The 21,172-nt window shown below is 38.3% G+C and overlaps 1 pseudogene; it reads left to right on the plus strand.

Annotated features, from left to right (window-relative positions):
• Positions 1-21,172, plus strand: part of LOC106982830 (60S ribosomal protein L4-like) — a 182,540-nt pseudogene that overhangs the window by 23,725 nt on the left and 137,643 nt on the right.

Below are 21,172 nucleotides of genomic sequence, written 5' to 3' on the forward strand. Positions count from 1 at the left end.
ATTGTTTTGCGGATATTGAACCAGCGCTGCATCCCACGTAAAAACCCCACTTGGTCGTGGTGAATAATTTTTTTAATGTATTGTTGGATCCGGTTGGCTAACATCTTCTTGAGGATTTTTGCATCCATGTTCATCAGGGAAATTGGTCTATACTTCTGCTTTTTAGTGGGGTTTCTGTCTGGTTTTGGAATCAAGGTAATGTTGGCTTCACAGAAAGAGTTTGGAAGTTTTCCTTCCATTTCTATTTTTTGGAACAGTTTCAAGAGAATAGGTGTTAACTCTTCCTTACATGCTTGGTAGAATTCCCCTGGAAAGCCATCTGGCCCCGGATTCTTGTTTTTTGGGAGATTTTTGATTACTAATTCAATTTCCTTACTGGTGATGGGTCTGTTCAAATTTTCTATTTCTTCCTGTTTCAGTTTTGGTAATGTATATGTTTCTAGGAATTTGTCCATTTCTTCCAGATTGCCCATTTTATTGGCATATAATTGCTCATAATATTCTCTTATTATTGTTTTTATTTCTGTTGTGTTGTTTGTGATCTCTCCTCTTATATTCTTGATTTGAATTATTTGGGTCCTTTCCTTTTTCTTCTTGATCAAACTGGCTAGTGGTTTACCAATTTTGTTAATTCTTTCAAAGAACCAGCTTCTGGTTTCATTGATCTGTTCTACTGTTTTTTTGGTTTTGATAGCATTAATTTCTGCTCTAATCTTTATTATTTCCTGTCTTCTGCTGGTTTTGGGTTTTATTTGCTCTTCGTTTTCCAGCTTCTTAAGGCGTAAGGTTAGGTTGTGTATCTGAGATCTTTCTTCCTTCTTTAGGAAGGCCTGGATTGCTATATAGTTTCTTCTTATGACTGCCTTTGCTGCATCCCAGAGGTTTTGGATTGTGGTGTTATCATTTTCATTGGCTTCCATATACTTTTTAATTTCCTCTTTAACTGCTTGGTTAGCCCATTCATTCTTTAGTAGGATGTTCTTCAGTCTCCAAGTATTTGTTACCTTTCCAAATTTTTTCTTGTGGTTGATTTCGAGTTTCATAGCATTGTGGCCTGAAAGTATGATCTTGATCTTTTTGTACTTACTTATGGCTGATTTATGTCCCAGTATATGGTCTATTCTGGAGAACATTCCATGTGCACTGGAGAAGAATGTATATTTTGCTGCTTTAGGATAAAATGTTCTGAATATATATGTTAAGTACATCTGGTCCAATGTGTCCTTCAAAGCCATTGTTTCCTTGTTGATTTTTTGATTAGATGATCTGTCCATTGCTGTGAGTGGGGTGTTGAAGTCTCCTACTATTATGGTATTACTATCGATGAGTTTCTTTATGTTTGTGATTAATTGATTTATATATTTGGGTGCTGCCACATAAATCTTTTTATCTTTAAAATAGACCTTATACAAATGTATCAATGCACCACAAAATCATTGTGTATCCTTATGTACTCAAGGCTGGGTATTTTTTTTTAATATCAAGTTAATATCACTGCTATGAAGTACCATGTGTGCCAGAAAATATCAAGACCATCTACATACAATAAAGTCTAAACCCACCAACCTCCCAAAAAATTATAGCTCCTCTTCACTAAAACAAAGAATCATATTCATTATCCATGAGATCACTATTGAGCATCAACTATGTACCAAGCATTAGATAGAGGAACAGTGGACAAAATAGTCATGGTCTTTACCTCCACAGAACTTACATTCAAGCCAGTACAATAATCCAAAGAATTAAATAGAGTAAGAAAACAAGTAAAATAATCACAAGTTATGATAAATAACTCAAAGGGAACAAGGAAGGGGTTCAGAAACCAGAAACGATATATAGATCATTCAGCTCCTCCCCTCTACAGGTAAGGAAACAGATTCCTAGTGGTGAAATAATTTGCCCAAGTTCATACAATCCCATCTAATCCCCTCCTTTGACAAGTAAGGAAATGTATCAAAACTACATTCTATCCAAATGCAGAATTCTATCATTAAGCAAATTATTCATAGTCCTGATTCAAATGCATTATAGTGACATTCTTATGATATTCTAATTGAAATCCTAACATTATTCTTATATAATGTCACAGTGCACAGTGTGGATCCTGAGTGAGCACTGTCACCATCAGTTGGTTTCATTTATCCAGCCAGTGGGCAATTCCAGACTGCTGCTTATTAATTGGGTTTAATGACCCTAATGGTGAGCACATTCTAACCAACAGGACCTTTCTCCTTTTCTCCCCTACAGAGACCATCAAAAATACTGGTCTCCTGAAATGTATCCAGTTGGTATGCACTAATCATCTGCAGTCTACCCTGCCTGTTCAAAATTGGCTTCTCCTATGGGAACAACCTCATTATGGAAGGATAGTTTTCAATCTGAGAGTGTCTGTCATGGGCAGGATTAGAACACCTATTATTTGTATATGGTTTTACAGTTTACACGCTTCTCTTACACATTACCCCATTTAAACCTCACAACAATCTTGTGAGAAGAGCAATATTATCCACATTTTACACATGAGGAAAGCAAACCCCAGAAATGTTAGCTAATTTGCCCAAATTAATGAATGAACACAAGTGCCAGGGCCAGGATTAGAACCAAGGCTTTCAAACTCTGAGATCTATATGTTTTCCCATCACACCTCTAAAATGCATTTGCCCAAAGGACAGTCTTTGCTACAAGGCTGAAGAATAGAGATACTATCATTAGCCAAAAGTTAGACTTTAGATGGCACCAGCCATCCTGCAGATGACTGAGGGATTAAGGGAAGTAGACAATTGCTAAAAACCAACATGAGAATAAGGAGCTGGAAGGTCAATGGCAGTTGAAGTAGCCTTCATGATCTTCCCACTGTGGCTACTACATAGTGGGGTGGATAGAATATGCATTTGCATAAAATGGCTATAAGAGCTGACCCTTAGATTACCACTTGGTGGGCTCTCTACACTTTACATATACTAATTCATTTAATCACCTCAACAACTCTATGGGGCAAGATTCCATTATACGTATCCATTTCACAGATGCAGAAACTGAGGCATGGAGAGTTTTTAGGTATTTTGCCCAAAATCTTTAAGAAAGAATAGGAAGTCTGGATCCAGAGTCCCTGATATTATCTACTACACTATAGTGTATATCGTCATCACTGTAGTGGATAGGATATCTATTATTTTCACATCTCTACATCCATCTACTTTCTAGTAGTATCAACATTTTGAGCAAATTTATCTCTGTCATGTTGTATTCAGTCTTGGTAAGACGACCTATCAAGTTGTCCTTTAAAACCTGGTCAATCTGCCCTTATCTCCCATGAATTTGTATTTTGAATGGACAAAAACAAAGACAGGGAAACAGTTGGATAATTCATTCCACAACAGAACCCTGAAGAGTTGTGTTTGTTCCTGCAAACTGGATCTTGGGAGCAAGCTCGTCCCTAACTTTCTGAGCCTGGTTCTTCAGCTTTCCCTTTGATTCTAAAAGTTGCCCACATCCACTTTGTTGTTTTTTGCTCAAGCAAACCGAAGTCCATTTGTATGGCTCACAATCAAACTCTGGCATACCATCATCATTTGTCCCTGCTCTCCTACCACCTAGCTATGTGACCCTGGGACACCTCCCACAGGATCTCAATTGCCTAAGCTATGCAAGTGAATTAGAAGACCTCTTTTAATAGCTGTAATGTTTTTAATTTGATTCTGTGATTTCCTGGTCATACTTTGTCTCATTATTCTTGCTTTATGTACTACTCCTATACCCATCTGTAAGCAAAAATATCTCTGCTTCTCTTTCAGGCCACAAAATGCCATCCATACAGATCTGGTCTACCTATTATTCATTTTCTCTAACCCCCAAGCCAGTGCTCCACAGTGGCTACTTCAGACTTTCTCCTTTCTCCCAATACCCCCTATTAGATTCCAAATAGATGGCCTTGTCTTCTGTGTTAGTGAGAATATTACAGTGATCCATCATCTGGCCCACAGTCCCTAGTTCATTTTCATCTTTTCCTCAACACATCTCCACCTCTTTCTTTTTCTACTCTTCTTTCCTCTTTCTCTTTAAACCATATCTCTTCCCACGTATTCAGAGTACAGTTCAACAAGCGGGTATCTTTCATGCACCATGTTCTAGGCACTGTGCTTAGCACAGAGGGGACAAAGGTAAATATGACCAGCCCTGCCCCTAGGAAGCATACAGTCTGTTTATGGAGGCATATATAAATAGCTAATAGCAGGGCGCCTGGGTGGCTCAGTCGGTTAAGCGTCAGATTTTGGCTCAGGTCATGATCTCACGGTCTGTGGGTTCTAGCCCCACATCAGGCTCTGTGCTGACAGCTCGCAGCCTGGAACCTGTTTCAGATTCTGTGTCTCCCTCTCTCTCTGCTCCTTCCCCACTCATACTCTGTCTTTCTCTCTCTCTCTCTCTCTCAAAAATAAAATAAACATTAAAAAATATTTAATAAAAAAATAAATAGATAATAGCAATTAAAGTTGCAAACGTTTTAATAGAGCTATTTACAAAGTGTTATAGGAGCACTGAAGCGGTCAGGACTGACTTCCTGTAGCTGAAGAATGAACAGGAGCTGGCCAAATGAAGAAGGCTATGGCAGGTAGATTAGAAAGAGCAAGCAGCATGAGCAGAAACAGAGAATCATCCAAAATCACAGAGCCCCACACATGCCCACAAACACACACCCCTGACTGGCAGTTATGCCCACCATGCCTGATTGCATCAGGTAACACAAAAGTCCAGCCAAGACACCCAACTCATTCCTCATGCTCTGAACTCTCATGCCCTATACGGCTCTCAAAAGTCCCTTTTCTGACTCCATCTCCTAAAATCCTTCACTACACCTTCACTAACCCTTCCCTTGTGTTCAGTCATCATCAAAATCCCTTCTTGGGACATTTCCTTCACTGCCTGCTTTACCAAAACTGACACTCCCCTGAACACCTGCTTCCTCTACAGCCCTCTCAAGGGGTGGCTGCTTTCCAACTACCCTATCCTCCACACCAGGCATGGAGTCAGGGGAGAGTCCTCTTTGCTCCCACTGCTGCTTCAAGACCATTCCCCTGCTTCTTCCCTAAAACAAAACCAAGATCAAAAAAATCAGCTTTTGATCTTTCTATCTCATGTCAACAGACTATCACCTACATCCCCTCCTTATTGCAATCAGCCATAACTTCTAGTTCATTCTCTCAGTGTTTTAAGATTTTAGTTCCCAGCTCACTGTCACTCCTTCCAACATAATGTTACTGCAATTCATTTTATTTTCATTATCTACATGGATGATGTTCTAACACCTAGTACTTGGCTATCCCATCTCCTCAATGATCTTCCTTGTTCTCCTCCACCTTAGTAACCTACCCCATTGCCTGGGCCTTGTCAATACAAATATCAATAACAGAAACCTCTCCATTGTCTCAGTCGCAACAATCCCACACTCTAACCATCACCTCCTACCTTCCCTGCTCATCAGCTAACACAACTCCAACAATATTTCAGTTCCACTGGACTATGCATTGATCTGATTTTCTGCATCCTTGTGTCCTCCTCTCCTCTTACCCAATACTATGGTCTGAATGCATTACCTACCCCCGCCAAAAAAAAAATCATATGTTGAAATCTTAATGCCTGATGTGATGGTTATTAGGAGGTGGTACCTTTGGGAAGTGTTTAGGTCAGAAGAGTGGAGCTCTCATGAATGAGGTTGTGTTCTTATAAAAGAGAGCCCACAAACCCTCCCTTCCACCACATGAGGACACAAGTGTACAATCCACTCTGATTTCAGACTTCAAGCCTCCAGAACTATGAGAAATAAATTTCTGTTTATTATAAGCCACCCATTGTCTGGTATTTTGTTATAGCTACTCAGACAGACCAAGAATGGACTAAGACATCCTGCTTAACTTAGTCCATCATTACACCACTTTCTCACATATACCTTCACCTTTCTGGAACTTAACCAGAAAATCTTCTCCTCTGTTTAAATCCAAATTTCCATCCCCTTTATGCCTGTATCCAAGCAAACCAAGCCTTCATAGAAAAAATTACATGATCATGCTGACTAGTTTATAAATTTGTGACTACAAACCTTAAGTAGATCTTCAGTATTGCCCAACAAGCCTATGACACTTACTGGATACATTCGAACTTTCAACCTCCTAAATGAATATTTTGTACCTTTTCTTCTCTTCTCAAACCTCCAGTAATTCTTCCCATCCTTACTCTCAGCTGAGAGTAAGCTGTTCCTATGCCACTAATTACAGCCAGCTACCTCTCTCATGCAGCTACTAATATCTGCATCACACATTGCACCTTCTTTTTGTTCCTAGATTAACTGCTCTTGCTCCTATCTAAGATCAATTCTTCCACTATCCCCTGGGTTCTGCTCACTCCTGCCAACTCAAGGACATTGTCAAAGCACCTATTACCCCTTATGCTGCATCACCAATTTTTCCCTCTCTACTGAATCATTCTAAAAGGACACTTACTGTAATTTCTTTCAGTCTTGACTCCATATCCCCTTCAATCCACCTTTCTCTTTCTTTGCTCCCCTTTTCAGAAGATCTCCAAGGTGTTATCTATATACATTGCCTCTAATTCCTATTCATCCATTACCCTTTCTGAGATAGAATCATATAACATAAAATTTACCATTTTAAAGTGTACAGTCCAGTGGTTCAAGGTTGTACAATCATCAAATTATCTAACTCCAAAACATTTTTACAATCCAAAAATAAAAAAGCCATACTCATTAGCAGTCACTAATTTCCTCCATTTAACAGATTTTGGCAAATACTAAACTAAACTACTTTCTGTCTCTATGGATTCACATATTCTGGGCATTTCATATAAATGGAATCATATCACCTAATATGTGGCTTTTGTGTCTGGCTTCTTCCACTTACCATGTTTTTGAGGTTCACGCATGTTGTAGCATGTGTCAGTATTTCTTTTTCCAGCCTCTTTTTGTGAGACTGCTGTAATCAGGTTTTTCCTTCCACAGAAACTATAGTCAGCCCTCTTCTTGTTACAAAATCTAGTGACTAAATCTCAGACAACACCTTACTTAATCTGTCAGCAGTATTTAACACAAGTGATTCTCCTCCTTGAAAAATTTTCTTTGCTTAGTTTCCAGGACCCCACATCCTCCAGTTTTCCTTCTACTTCACTGGTCATTCTTCCTGGGTGTCCTTTGCAGGTTTCTTCTTAACTTTCTAATTCTAAATGTTCAAGTGCCCATAACTCAAGTCCTTAGATCTCTTCTCTTTTCTCTATCTACATTCATTCCCTTAGGGATCACGTCCAGTCTTGTGGCTTTAAATTACATCTACATTGGGCCGCCTGAGTGGCTCAGTTGGTTAGGTGACCAACTCTTGATTTCCGCTCAGGTCATGATATTATGGTTTGTGAGACAGAGCCCTGCATCAGGCTCTGCATCAGAGCCTGTTTGGGATTCTCTTACTGGTTCTCTCTCTGCCCCTCCCCCACGTGTGTGTGTGTGTGTGTGTGTGTGTGTGTGTGTGTGTGCGCGCGCTCTCTAAGTAAATAAACTTTAAATAAATAAATAAATAAATAAATAAATAAATAAATAAATAGAATCAGACTCTACACATCTAAAACCCAACTCCTGAATTCACCAAACCCTGCTCTTCCTCAGTCTTTCCCATCCCAGTTAATCTAACTCCACCCTTTCTAGTGCTCAGTCCAAAGTTCTTGGCTTCATCCTAGAGTCTTCTTTTTTTCATACATCCACATAAGAAAATTCTCTTGCCTGTAACTCTAAGATATATCCACAACTAGAAATTTCTCACTACCTTCACCCCACTCATTCTAGACTAAAGCATTATCTTTGTTTATTGCAATGACCCATTAAATGGCCCCTCAGTTTCAAACCTTTGTTCCCACCCCCAGCACTAGTTTCAACACAGAACTCCAAACAATGCTTTTTAAATAAGCCAGACCATATCATATCATACCTCTGTTCAAAAATCCTCCAATGACTTTGCATTTCAGAGTAGAACCAAAGTTCTTTACAATAACTGAAAAGGTTCTACGCAAAATGACCCTCACTACGTGTCTGACCACATCTACTCCTCTTAGCTACCTCTCTTCCTCCATTCCAGCCAAAGTGGCTATTCTTTGAATACTTCAGGCATGCTCCTGCCTTTGCTCAGGACCTTTGCACCTGATGTTCCCCTTGCCTGGATTTCTCTTACCCCAGATTACCTGCATGGTATACTCACCTTTTCAATTCGTCACTCAAACAACTCATTCTCAGTTAGTTTTCTTTATTCTATCTTTTTCTCAGGCCTCCCTGCATCCTTTCCACACCACACTAAAAATCTTATGTACAGTATTTCCTTGTTTTTATAATGTCACCTCTAGAACATTAGCTCTATACAGGCAGGAATTTTTGTCTGGTTTGTTCACTAATTTATCTGAGTGCCTAGCTCCAAGCCTCACACATAGTAGGTACTTCATTAATATTTGTTGAATGAGTAAAGTAATGGGGTGCTCAACACCCATTACTGGAACTGGAAATGCTAAATTTATAGTCTCATGTTTTTCATTAGCTTATGAAGGCAGAGAAGGTGAGATTATAGAACTGGTTGAAGTTTTGCTGAACAAGCACGTTGGAAAAGGAGAGGATATGAGAGTTGTGGTTATTAGTGATAAAGTGGCTCATGGGATCACCATGGAAACCAGCCTTGGGAAGGGGAAAAATGATTCTACAAAAAGAACAGATAGACCAGGTAAAATAAAGCATTTTAGAGTATGAAGAGCCCTATGAGGTTAAAAATTGAATTAAAGACTTAGAAAGATAAGGGGCTGTGGTCACAGAGTAGATTCAGAGTTCAAATATCAGAGCTGTATCTATTATTGATTTTGACAAGGTCCAATGTGTCCCAATGTAAGTGACTGAGATGAAACAGAAACGTTCACTAGAAATGAGAAAGTGAGACTGTAGTGTGGGATGGAGCATTTCTATAGACACTGAAGTACCTCTTGAGTTACCAGAAGAAACTTGAATAAAGGAAAAAATTATCATACTAGCCATATGACTTGGTTTTTAATTTAACATCTATGCCTCAGTTTCTTTGCCTAAAAACATAAGGGTAATATTAATACTTACCCCCAGAGAGTTATTATGAGGCTTAAATGAGTTAATATTTGTAAAGCCCTTAGAATATTGCCTGGCACATAAGTAGTGCTTTAATACTAATAATGCACACAATTCCAAAGACTTCGTGAATTCAAAAGCATGAGCCAGTCAGGCAGCTCAAGACATGACGGCGATGTCAAGAGAAAGCAGGGACGTCAAAGGAGTAGGCAAGCAATGCCACAAAGACTGGCCAAGTAACATGAACAGCTGGACAAGCCTAGGGAGTCCACACAAGTGTGCTGGGTGAGCAGTGGGGACTGTGGTGAGCTAAAAGGAGCCACTTCACCACACTCTGAGCCAGCCATTGCCCTGCAGCAATGTAAACCCTATGTTATAGAAATTCCTGGTTTTTACAAGAGAGGCCATAAATTTCCATTTTTACATTAAATCTCAGTTATGCAGGGGCACTTGGGTGGCTCAGTTGGTTAAGGGTCCCACTTCAGCTCGGGTCATGATCTCACAGTTCATGAGTTCGAGCCCCACATTGGGCTCTGTGCTGACAGCTCAGAGCCTGGAGCCTGCTTCAGATTCTGTGTCTCCCACTCTCTCTGCCCCTCCTCTGCTTGCGTTCTCTCTCTCTCTCTCTCTCTCTCCTTCTCAAAAATAAATAAACATTTTTTAAAAATCTCTCAGTTATGCAGATAAAGACACAACAACAACAAAAAAAGAATTACAGGCCAATATCTCTGACGACACAGATGCCAAAATCCTCAACAAAATACGAGTAAACCAATCCAACAATACATTTTAAAAAATAATTCACCACAATCAAGTGAGACTTATTCTCTGGATGCAAGAGTGGTTCAATATTCAGAGATCAATCAACACGACACATCATATCAGTAAGAGAAAGCATAAAAGTCATATATTATGTCAACAGATGCAGAAAAAGCATTTGACAAAATGCAACATCCATTCATGATAAAAACCCTGAACAAAGTAGGTTTAGAAAGAACATACCTCAACATAATAAAGGCCACCTATGAAAAATCCACAGCTAATATCATCCTCAATAGGGAAAAAGAGAGCTTTTCCTCTCCAGTCAGGAACAAGACAGGGATGTCCACTCTCACCACTTTTATTCAACATAGTACTGAAAGTTCTAGCCACAGTAATCAGAAAACAAAAAGAAATAAAAGGCATCTGTTGCATTTCTGTATCCAATAATGCAGCAATAGAAAGAGAAATCAAGAAACTGATCCCATTTACAGTTGCACCAAAAACCCTAAGATACCTAGGAATAAACCTAACCAAAGAGGTAAAAGATCTGTATGCTGAAACTATAGAAAGCTTATGAAAGAAATTGAAGAATACACAAAGAAATGTAAAAAAATTCCATGCTCATGGATAGGACAAACAAATATTGTTAAAATGTCTATACTACCCAAAGCAATCTACACATTCAATGCAATAACTATCAAAATAACACCAGCAGTCCTCACAAAGCTAGAACAAACAATTCTAAATTTGTATGGAACCAGAAAAGACCCCAAATAGCCAAAGTAATGTTGAAAAAGAAAACCAAAGCTGGAGGCATCACAATTCCATACTTTAAGCTGTATAACAAAGCTGTAATCAAGACAGTAAGGTACTTGCACAAAAACAGACATATAGATCAATGGAACAGAATAGAGAACCCAGAAATGAAACCACAAATGTATGGCCAACTCATCTTTGACACAGCAGGAAAGAGTATCTAATGGAAAAAAAGTCTCTTCAGCAAGTGGTGCTGGGAAAACTGGACAGCGACATGCAGAAGAATGAACCTGGACCACTTTCTTACACCATACACACACACACACACACACACACACACACACACACACAAATTCAGAATGGATGAAAGACCTAAATGTGAGACAGGAAACCATCAAAATCCTACAGGAGAAAACAGTAGGAGGTCTTTGACCTCAGCTGCAGCAATTTCTTATAGACATGTCTCTGGAGGCAAGGGAAATAAAAGCTAAAATGAACTACTGGGACCTCATCAAGATTCTCAATATAATGTTGAGATGTAATCAACAAAACTAAAAGGCAATGACAGAATAGGAGAAGATATTTTCAAATGACATATCAGATAAAGGGTTAGTGTCCAAAGTCTACAAAGAACTTATCAAAGTCAACACCCAAAAATCAAAGATTTTTTTTCCAAGATTCTTTTCCAAAGAAGACATGCCAACGGCCAACAGACACATGAAAACATGCTTAACATCACTTATCACAGGGAAATGTAAACCAGAACTACAGTGAGTAGTACCTGTCAGAATGGCTAAAATCAACAACACAAGAAACAACAGGTGTTGGTGAGGATGCAGAGAAAAGGGAACCCTCTTGGCACTCTTGGTGGGAATGCAAACTGGTACAGCCACTCTGGAAAACAGTACAGAGTTTCCTCAAGAAATTAAAAATAAAGCTATCCTACAAGCCAGCAATTGCACTACTAGGTATTTACCAAAAAACCCCACAAAAATACTAATTCAAATGGATACATGTATCCTGATGTTTATAGCAGCATTATCTCCAATAGCCAAATTATGGACATCCCAAGTGTCTACCAACTGAATAATTTATAAAGAAGATGTAGGAGATATATTTATAATTAATGCAAATTAAATATATAAAATAATATATATATACAAAAATAAACTCCAAATGGATTAAGAACCAAAATTTGAGACTTGAATAAAAATTCTAGAAGAGAACACAGATATATAGATATAGATAGATATAGATATAGATATAGGTATCTACCTTATATATACTTATATATATGTCATAATATTTAGTATTATTCTAAGTGAAATAAGTCAGAGAAAGACAAATACCATATCATTTCACTCATATGTGGAATTTAAGAAACAAAGCAAATGAGCGAAGGGGGGAAAAAAGAGAAAGTGAGAGACAAATCAAGAAACAAATTGATGGTTACCAGAGGGAAGGGATGAGTTAAATAGACGACAGGGATTAAGGAGTACAGTTATCTTGATGATCCCTGGGTGAAGTATGGAATTGTTGAATCACTATATTTTACATCTGAAACTAATGCAATACTATATGTTAACTATACTTGAATTAAATTTTTTTAAAAATTAGAAAAAATAAAATAAATACATCTCCTAGTTATGAAAAGTAGGATAACATTTATAAAATATTGTAAGGTCCAAAATGTTAGCAAACCATCTTTGACACAATGGCCACCAGTCTGAACTCCCTGTTTTACAAGAATGTAAAAAACAGGCATCCTCCCTGCCCCATGACCTGTGTCATATAGGAAAACAAAGAATATCTTTACAGGTGGAAGGTGGTTTCTGTGACGGTCAAAAAGAGGAGGAAACTTTCAGTGAAGACGCTGAAGAGACAGAAAATCAAGGACAAGAGCACATGAGAGAGAAGGTAATCAAGGACTTACATTTTAGGCAGTGACTAGGCATGAAAAAGATGAGAGTGACAGAGAGATTAAGTGCCTTATATTCCAAATGGACCCATGGTATCAAATCCAGGCAGATGATAGGAGACCCAACCTCCAGATGTACTAATTCCCAGGGGAGCTTGCTCCCACATTACACCTTCCCTACCTAACATCTTTAATTCCCCCCAAAGGACTTCTTTCCATTTTCCAAATAGGCATCAATTTCTGTATCCCAAAAGTCATTTTCTGTATGATCTATTAACTTAACTTTAAGTGAGCATACATACTTCTTTTGGCTATTACTTCTTTCCCTCCCCACAAGCTCTTCTTTTCCTTCTCACCACTTGGGCCTTCTCTAATTTCAGCCCTCATCTTTCTCTTTCTTTTTCTCTTAGAAAATCAGTAATTCTCAGGCAGTAACTGCTGCTTTTTGCTAATACCTCCCAAATCTGCACCACACTGAACTCCAATTCCATATTTCCAATTGGCCCCTGCTAGAAGGGGAAATTTTCTACCCGCTCATAAGCCTTCTTAAAAAGGAATAGTAATTTACTTATTCATTAACATTTGTGCTCCAGCACCTAATCAACTGCATGTTAGGTGGGAGCTACTCAATAAAATGTTTTTAATAAATGAATGCCTGAAATGTATCTCCATATTCAATATGTCCAACCATTAATGATTTTTCTAAATATGTTTGTAAGCACACACAAGTAAGTATGCTTATGTCAAGTATGTTCATGTTCATGTGTATGTATGAACCAAAATGTAAACAATTATCAATATGTGTTAACATCATGTTATTATTTATAACTTTCTATATTACTTGAGCATTTATAATTAGTATATGTTGCTTTTAAAATGTAGGCAGGAGCTATTTTCATTTTTTAAAGGAAATAAGTATTACATTTATTATCTTCAAACCAAAATGATTTTCATTCTCCCCATATCTGGGTTTTAAACACTGGTATTCTCTTCAAAGCCTACTTTTCCTAGAATAACTGTATTCTATCAATTATGCAGACTTGCAGGTTCTACCTTCACAATTTCCCTTAGACTTATTCCCCAAGTTCCCATTTGATCTGCCCCCATTTTTTGCCTAGAGTACCAAAACCTCACACTTGGCCTATCAGCCAGTTCAGACTATGTTCTGCTGGAGCACAGACTATACAAAATCCTAGTGGCATACGATGGAAGAGATTTATTTCTCTCTCATGTTACATGTCCCTTATAGGTTGGTTGAAAGTTCTCTTCCATGTCTCTGCACTCCAGGACCCAATTTGATGGAACAGCCAATATCTAGAACATTACAGTCACTGAGGCAGAGGGAAAGAAAGCTGGCTTACAATTGCTTTCACCTAGAGATAACATACAACTGCTCATAACACATTTACCAGAATTATTCACACGCCTCCCCAACTACAAGGGAGCCAGAAAGTGGAATCTTGCCATGTGCTGATGTGGGGGAAGGGGACTGAAAATTATTGGCAAACAAAATTAATACTAACACACTTGTAAAAACCACCAGACTGACTCTCCTGACTCAAAACTATCCTGTTTTACCTGGCCACCTGGGATTTAGAATCACAAAGATGAGACTCCAGTCTTAATCTCTCATTTATTACTTGACTAATCAGTCATTTAATTTCCTCAGGTTTAATTTTTAACAATGCTTCTCCTTACCTACATTCCTGAGAACATATAAAATATTAGATGAGAATTCATATGCACATTTATAGCAATAAGTAGAATTAACTTAATGCAACATTAATTCAGTAGCCAGCTTATGAAGCTGGCAGAATGCATGATTTCACTTACTGTGATGCCTGAAGCGTACTTGTGTGGGAGATAGGAGAGGGAGTGTCTTCCTGATCCCTGATATGGAGGATTGCTCTTGGCTGCTATGCTTTATGCCTTTCTTGGAATGCTATCCCATCAATCAGCTTAGTGACCCCTGACTTTGTACTGTGAAACCCTCAGATCGCAGGGTCTAAACACCTGCTGGGCTTGGGGAATCAAAGGGAGTTGTTTCTTTTTACTGCAATAACCATCTTTTCCCTTTCGTACTGCTTTCTTGCTCTCTTCTCTTATGACATTTACTTTGCTACCTAGAGAAGTACTCTCTTCCCAAAGGCACCTCCCTCCCTGTGTTATAGAATATCCCCATATTATCTCCCACCACATCCATGACAATGCTGCCTGATGCTGACAATCCCCAAGTTATACCTATGGCATGCTGCTTATCCCTGTCTCTGAACTTTGTTCATGCTATTTTCCACTCCATAAATAGCATCCCACATCTTCCCTAATTTTTTAAGCTTTACTTGCTCTTTACTTTTCCCTGCTACCACCATCCATGCTTGGAATTCGATTCTTCTACATTTAATGCTCACATTTTGGCATTTGTTGCTTCCCTCCAAATTGCTTCACATGAGTGTATTTTGCATCTCCAAAATTTTGCTAGCAATTTCTAACACATTTCATTCTTATGGGCTTCTTTGATCTCCCCATCCAGATGCAGAGACTGACTAAAGAGATTCAAGCCTAGGCTCAGAAGAGAAATGATTTCCTTCAGCCCCTGAGTACAAAAGCACAATTATTCAGGGACCAGCCTGTTCACCCCACAGGAGAGGGCACCTAAACATCATGTGTCATCTTGAAACTTAACCCAATAGCTACATTGGGTGAGTCACCTTCAAAACACAAAGGAAAGTTGAGTTGCTTGCTTCATAGGGTGCCAAGGCCTTTATGCTACCACCAGTAATTCTCAAAAGTCAGGATTGGAAGCAAGTATTCCTCAGTTTTCAAAGCTAGGCTCAGACCCCAGCTGTAGGGTCCAGACATGGCATGAGGATACAGTTTTCTGCCCTTGAAAGCAGGCAGTTGTGTGTTTAAAAAAGCAAAAAGAAATATGCATCTTTGTTAAAACTTGTCTTAAAAAAACACAACACCCACAACTGGGGCACCACAGAGACAAACAGATAGATCATGCCTGGGGCTTGAGCCCCTAATGCAATCTGCCCAGCTGGAGGAGCCACAATGATTTGTTAAGACCTCTTAATCTGATGACTAAACAGCAACAAGATGGATGCCTGGAGTACAGTGATTGCTGCAGGGTTTGCAGACACCCAGGCTGAACAGATGGAGCATGGTAGACGTATGGTGGGGTCTCAGAGACATATAAGCATCGGGGCTCCCCACAAAAGAAATATTTTATGTCAACCACAGCAGTATCACATCTTCAGCAAGATAACAGTGTCTCTTTGAAACCTGTCCCACTCAAGCGAAGCAAAGAAACATACTATAGGTGATTGTCCATTATTTTGAGGGGGAACGCATCTCAAATTGTAGAACTTTTATTTCTCTTTCCTACCTAATTTTCACTCACCACCTACATGGATCTCTTGTGTCAAACAAAAAAAGAGCAGTGCCAAAATCATCTGTGCCTGCTTAGGAGGTTGATGGGCTCATCAGAGGACTAGTCACACAGACACAATTTTCCAACAGCTGCCAACTTGTCTCAAGGGGAAAATAAAAAAACATTACTACTTTGACACGAGTTCAGAGCAAACATGTTCCCTCCATGTTTTCTTTATGTTTAGCAGCATACTGGTAGTTTAATTTTTATGGAGTTATAACTGGTATAAGATAATTTATTTTCAAAATCTTTCAATATAGGGAAACTAAACAGACTGTCATCTTTTTTTCCTATAGTATTTTTTTTTGGTGATTTTCCTTGAGTTTCCTTTTATCTTTTAATGCTTTGCCAAAAACAAACAACAACTACAAAACACAATCCCCTTTGTGGACAGGCAACTGTTAAAAAGTATAAGAATTTCAACTGAAATGATACAAATCACTGCAAAAAAAAGTTTTCTAAACTGTGGGTGGTGACTTTTGGATGCTGTGACTCACTAAAGAGGAATATTAAGTTAGAGAATTATGATGGAGAAAAAATTTAAAGGGAATAAATCTCCACTTTCAATTTTAATTGTCTAGTTAACTAACACAAGAGTTCCCTTAAAACAAAGGTTTCTTGGTGTGTGTGTGTGTGTGTGTGTGTGTGTGTGTGTGTGTGTGTGTTTAAAGAGTATAAAAGAGTTTTTATTCTATGAATCCATCTTTCAGCTTCTGGTCCCCAGGTCTTTCCATCTCAATTTGTAAGCCATAAAGATCAAGTATATTTGGCAATAACAATATTTTAGTTTATATATTGTGGAGAAAATTTCTAGGTAGTAATTGATTTTCTTATTCTGTGAGCCTTAAAAAATACATGCAACAGGCATAATCTCAGGAGGAGCCTCAAAGTTGAGGCACAATTTTATCTCACAGGCAAAGACTTGTTTTAGAAATGGCCCATATGGCTCCACTTTTGAGCTTTTAGTACTGACAGGCAGCTACAGAAGCCAGATGGGTGACCTATGTAGCATTCCAACATCATAAATCTTCTTAATTAAATTAAATTTTCAAAAAAGAAAAAAAATCAAATGTAATGGGATACCATTATCTTAGGAATAAGACACGTGCAATGTGCCTTGCTGCTTATTGCATTTGGTCCTTTTATTGGTACATAGTTATTAACAGGATCGTGGGATACTTTAGATGAAATTATGCACTTGGATAATATTAGTGGAATATTAATGGTCTGTTGTGAATTATAAAATAGATTTCCCTGTGTTGGGCAAACATAAATGGGGATAAAACAAATGTAATCAAAATATCCCATCCTACACAAACAGAAAGGATATACAGTTAGGATTAAGTTTTGTGCATGTATCAGAAAATTCATATACCAGTGCTTAAAGAAGTTCACCAATAGGTGGCCCAGAGCTGGAAAGGAAGCCTCAGGTCATCGGGACACACCTCCTTCAACTCTCTGTGCCATTGCTCTTAGTGTATGGCTAACTGCACTTAGCGCATCCTCATGGATGGCTTATGGTTTAAGATGGCTATGGATACACTACCATGTTTGAAGCCAGAAGAAAGAAGATGGTAGGCAGGGTGAAAATGACACACTTCCCAGCTAGATCAGACCTCTTTACAAAGATTCCTCAGAAATTCCAACTGATGGCTTCTGTTTATATTTCATTGGTCATCCCTGGTGGCAAAGAAAACTGGGAAATATAGATGCTTTAGCTAAGTACATTGCTGCCTTCCCCCAAAACCTGGTAAGGAATAGAGAGAGAATGGATATGGGAGAGAGAACTAAAAATCTATGCTATAGAAAATGTTGAATGAGAAAAATCTACAGCCAAGAATACTCTATCCAGAAAAACTATCAATCAGAATTGAAGGAGAGAAAATTTCCCAGACAAACAAAAACTAAAGGAGTTCATGACCACTAAAGCAGCCCTGCAAAAATTATTAAAAGATACAGTTTGGCTGGAAAGGAAAGACCAAAAATAGCAGTGTGAAGGTAGGAAACACAAAAGCAATAAAAATGGATATTTTTATAGAAAAATAACTGACAAAACAAAAGGATGTAAAATATAACAACCTAGCCTTAAAAGATGGAGTGGAGAGGAGAAAAGAACGGGTTTAAACTTGAACAACCATCAACTTAATATAGACTGCTATATGCAGAAGAGGGTATACACAAACCCAAATGTAACCATATATCAAAAACTACCAATAAACGTGCAAAGAATAAAGAGAAAGAAATCCAAATGTACCAATAAAAAAAACCCAGCAAACCATGAAAGAGAAAAAGAGAAGATAGGATCAGAGAAATTTTTCAGAAACAACCACAAAACAAGCAATAAAATGGCAATAAATACACATCTATCAATAATTACATGGAATGTAAATGGACTAAACACTCCAATCAAAAGACTTAGGTTGTCAGAATGGATAAACAAAAACAAAAAAAAAAACAAACAAAAAAACAAGATCCATCTATAAACTGCCTACAGGAGACTTACTTTAGACCTAAAGACATCTGCAGATTGAAACTGAGGGGAAAGAGAAATATTTATCATATAAATAGATGTCAAAAGAAAGCCAAACTAGCACTACTAATATCAGACAAAATAGACTTTAAAACAAAGACTGTGACAACAGACAAATAAGGGCACTATATAATAAAGGAGATAATCCAACAGGAAGATATAACAATTGTAAATATTTATGCACCCAACATGAAACCACCCAAATACATAAAATAGCAAGTAACAAACATAAAGGAAATAACGGATAATAAGACAATAATAGGAAAGGACTTTAATACCTCACTTACATCAATGGATACATCATCTATACAGAAAATCAACAAGAAAACAATGGCTTTGAATGACACACTGGATCAGAAGGATTTAACAGATTTATGCAGAAAATTCCATCCTTTTCATGCAGAATACATATCCTTTTCAAGGGCACATGGAACACTCTCCAGAATAGAACACATATTAGGCCACAAAATAGGCCTCAACAAATACAAGAAGATTGAAACCATGCCATGCACCTCTTCTAACCACAATGCTATGAAACTAGAAGTCAACCACAAGAAAAAAATCTAGAAAGACCACAAATAACATAATACTAAAAATGAGGTTAAATAACATAATACTAAAAATGAGAAGATCAACCGAGAAATCAAAGAAGAAATTTAAAAAACATGGAAACAAATGAAATGAAAACACAACATTCTAAAACCTTTGGGATGCAGCAAAAGCAGTCCTAAGAGAGAAGTATATAGCAATACAGCTCTACCTCAAAAAGCAAGAAAAATAACAAATAAACAACCTAACCTTATACTTAAAGGAACTAGAAAAAGAACAATAAATGAAGCCTAAAGCCCATAGGAGGAAGGAAATAAAAAGATTAGAATAGAAGTAAATAATTAAAAAAGGGGGGGGGGGGGAAGGAGCCAAGATGGAGGAACAGCATGGAAGCTTTTTGTGTGTCTCACGTCCGTGAAATACAGCCAGACCAACACTAAACCATCCTACACACCTAGAAAACCAATTGGAAGATTAGCACAACAATCTGTACAACCTGAACCACAGAATTCAGCAGGTATGTGGCACAAAGAGCTGAACTTGGGGAGCAAGAAGCTGCAAAAGGTAGGGAACCCCTTTTGTGGGTGGAGAGAGGACAGAGACTGGGGAGAGGGGGGAGCATATGGGAAAAGCACCCCTCCCCAAAAGCAGCTGCAGAGAAAATGGAAAATTGGAAACAGCTGCAGGGACTAAACTAAAAAGGGAGAAAGGAGAGGGTTTAAAATCCATTAAGACTGTAAACAAGGGGAGCACAAACGCTGCAACTCTGCAGCTCGATACCTGGCGGTGCTCTGGTGGGAAAGATGAATCCCCAGAAACACAGTGGGGTCTGGGAGGTTCTCGGGCCACATGGGGAAAAGTGGTTCCACTGCTGGAAGGACATTTGGTAGAGACTGTTGAAGCCACCTGGTCCCAGCAGACCCCGGAAGGCAGCAACATTCACTGGTGCTGGGGCAAGGTTGTTGAGAGTGAAGCCTGGTGCCAGATGTGTGTTGCGATTTTCCACAATCCCTGAAATGCTGATGCTACACTGTCTTGGGAACTTTTTGGGAGGTGGGCTGGCACCTGGCCACAGTCTCCGGGCACCAGCAACAGCAGGGTCCAGCAGGCGTTCCTGGGTGCAGCCGACATTCGGCCATTGCTCATTCTGCCATTGCTCGGTGAGACCTTCCCCCAGAGGGGCGGAACGGGTCAAAGGAGCAGACCTTCGGAAGTAAGGGGCCAGGGAAAACAACCGCATCTGAGACAAAACTCGGGAGAGACGTACTGCCTGGGTCCTGGTCATGGAGAGTGAAAAAGCTTGCTGATCCAGGAGAACAGACTGGGTAGCTGGGTGGCGCCATTTTCACTGCTCCCCTGCATGCACATGGGCACCTACAAGCACTGCAACAATCCACCCCAGTAGGCTAGCATCGCCATCTAGTGGAGAGCAGAGCTGTTAAACCAAGTCCCACCCAACTGGGCCAATTTTGCTCTTCAAGAACACAAACCTCACTGTGGGCTTAATTTATGGACTATAAAGAGCTAAATGGACTGACCTCTAGGGGAAAATGAAGCAATTTCAGTCCTACTTCAATCTGTTAGAAGGTTCATCTATTCAATATTTTTCTTTTTTTTCTCTTTTTCCTTTTTCTCTTTTACAATTATTTTCTTTTTCTTGAGTACAGAAAGAGAAAAAATCATTTTTATTTTCAAGTTTTTATTAAAAATATCTGTCTTTAATTTTATTACTATATTTTTTACTTTTGTGTAAATTTTTTCAAATTCAACTTTACTTCCATCATTTTATTTTAGTCTACTTCAGTGTACTCACCTTCTCAAATTTTCAAAAAATTTCCTTTTATATTTCTTTCTTTTTCTTTTTTCTCTTTTCCATTTATTTTCTTTTTCTTGAATGCAGAAAGAGAAAAACTTCATTTTTAATTTCAATTTCTTTTAAAAATATTTTTATTTCATTTTTATTACTATATTTTTTACATTTATGTAAATTTGTTCAAATTCTATCTTACTCCCATCATTTTATTTAAGTCTACTACAGTGTATTCACTTTTTCAAATTTTCAAACAATTTCTTCTTTTTCTTTTCTTTTCTTTTTCT

Source organism: Acinonyx jubatus, chromosome A2 (assembly GCF_027475565.1).
Source record: "Acinonyx jubatus isolate Ajub_Pintada_27869175 chromosome A2, VMU_Ajub_asm_v1.0, whole genome shotgun sequence".
Classification (NCBI taxonomy): domain Eukaryota; kingdom Metazoa; phylum Chordata; class Mammalia; order Carnivora; family Felidae; genus Acinonyx; species Acinonyx jubatus.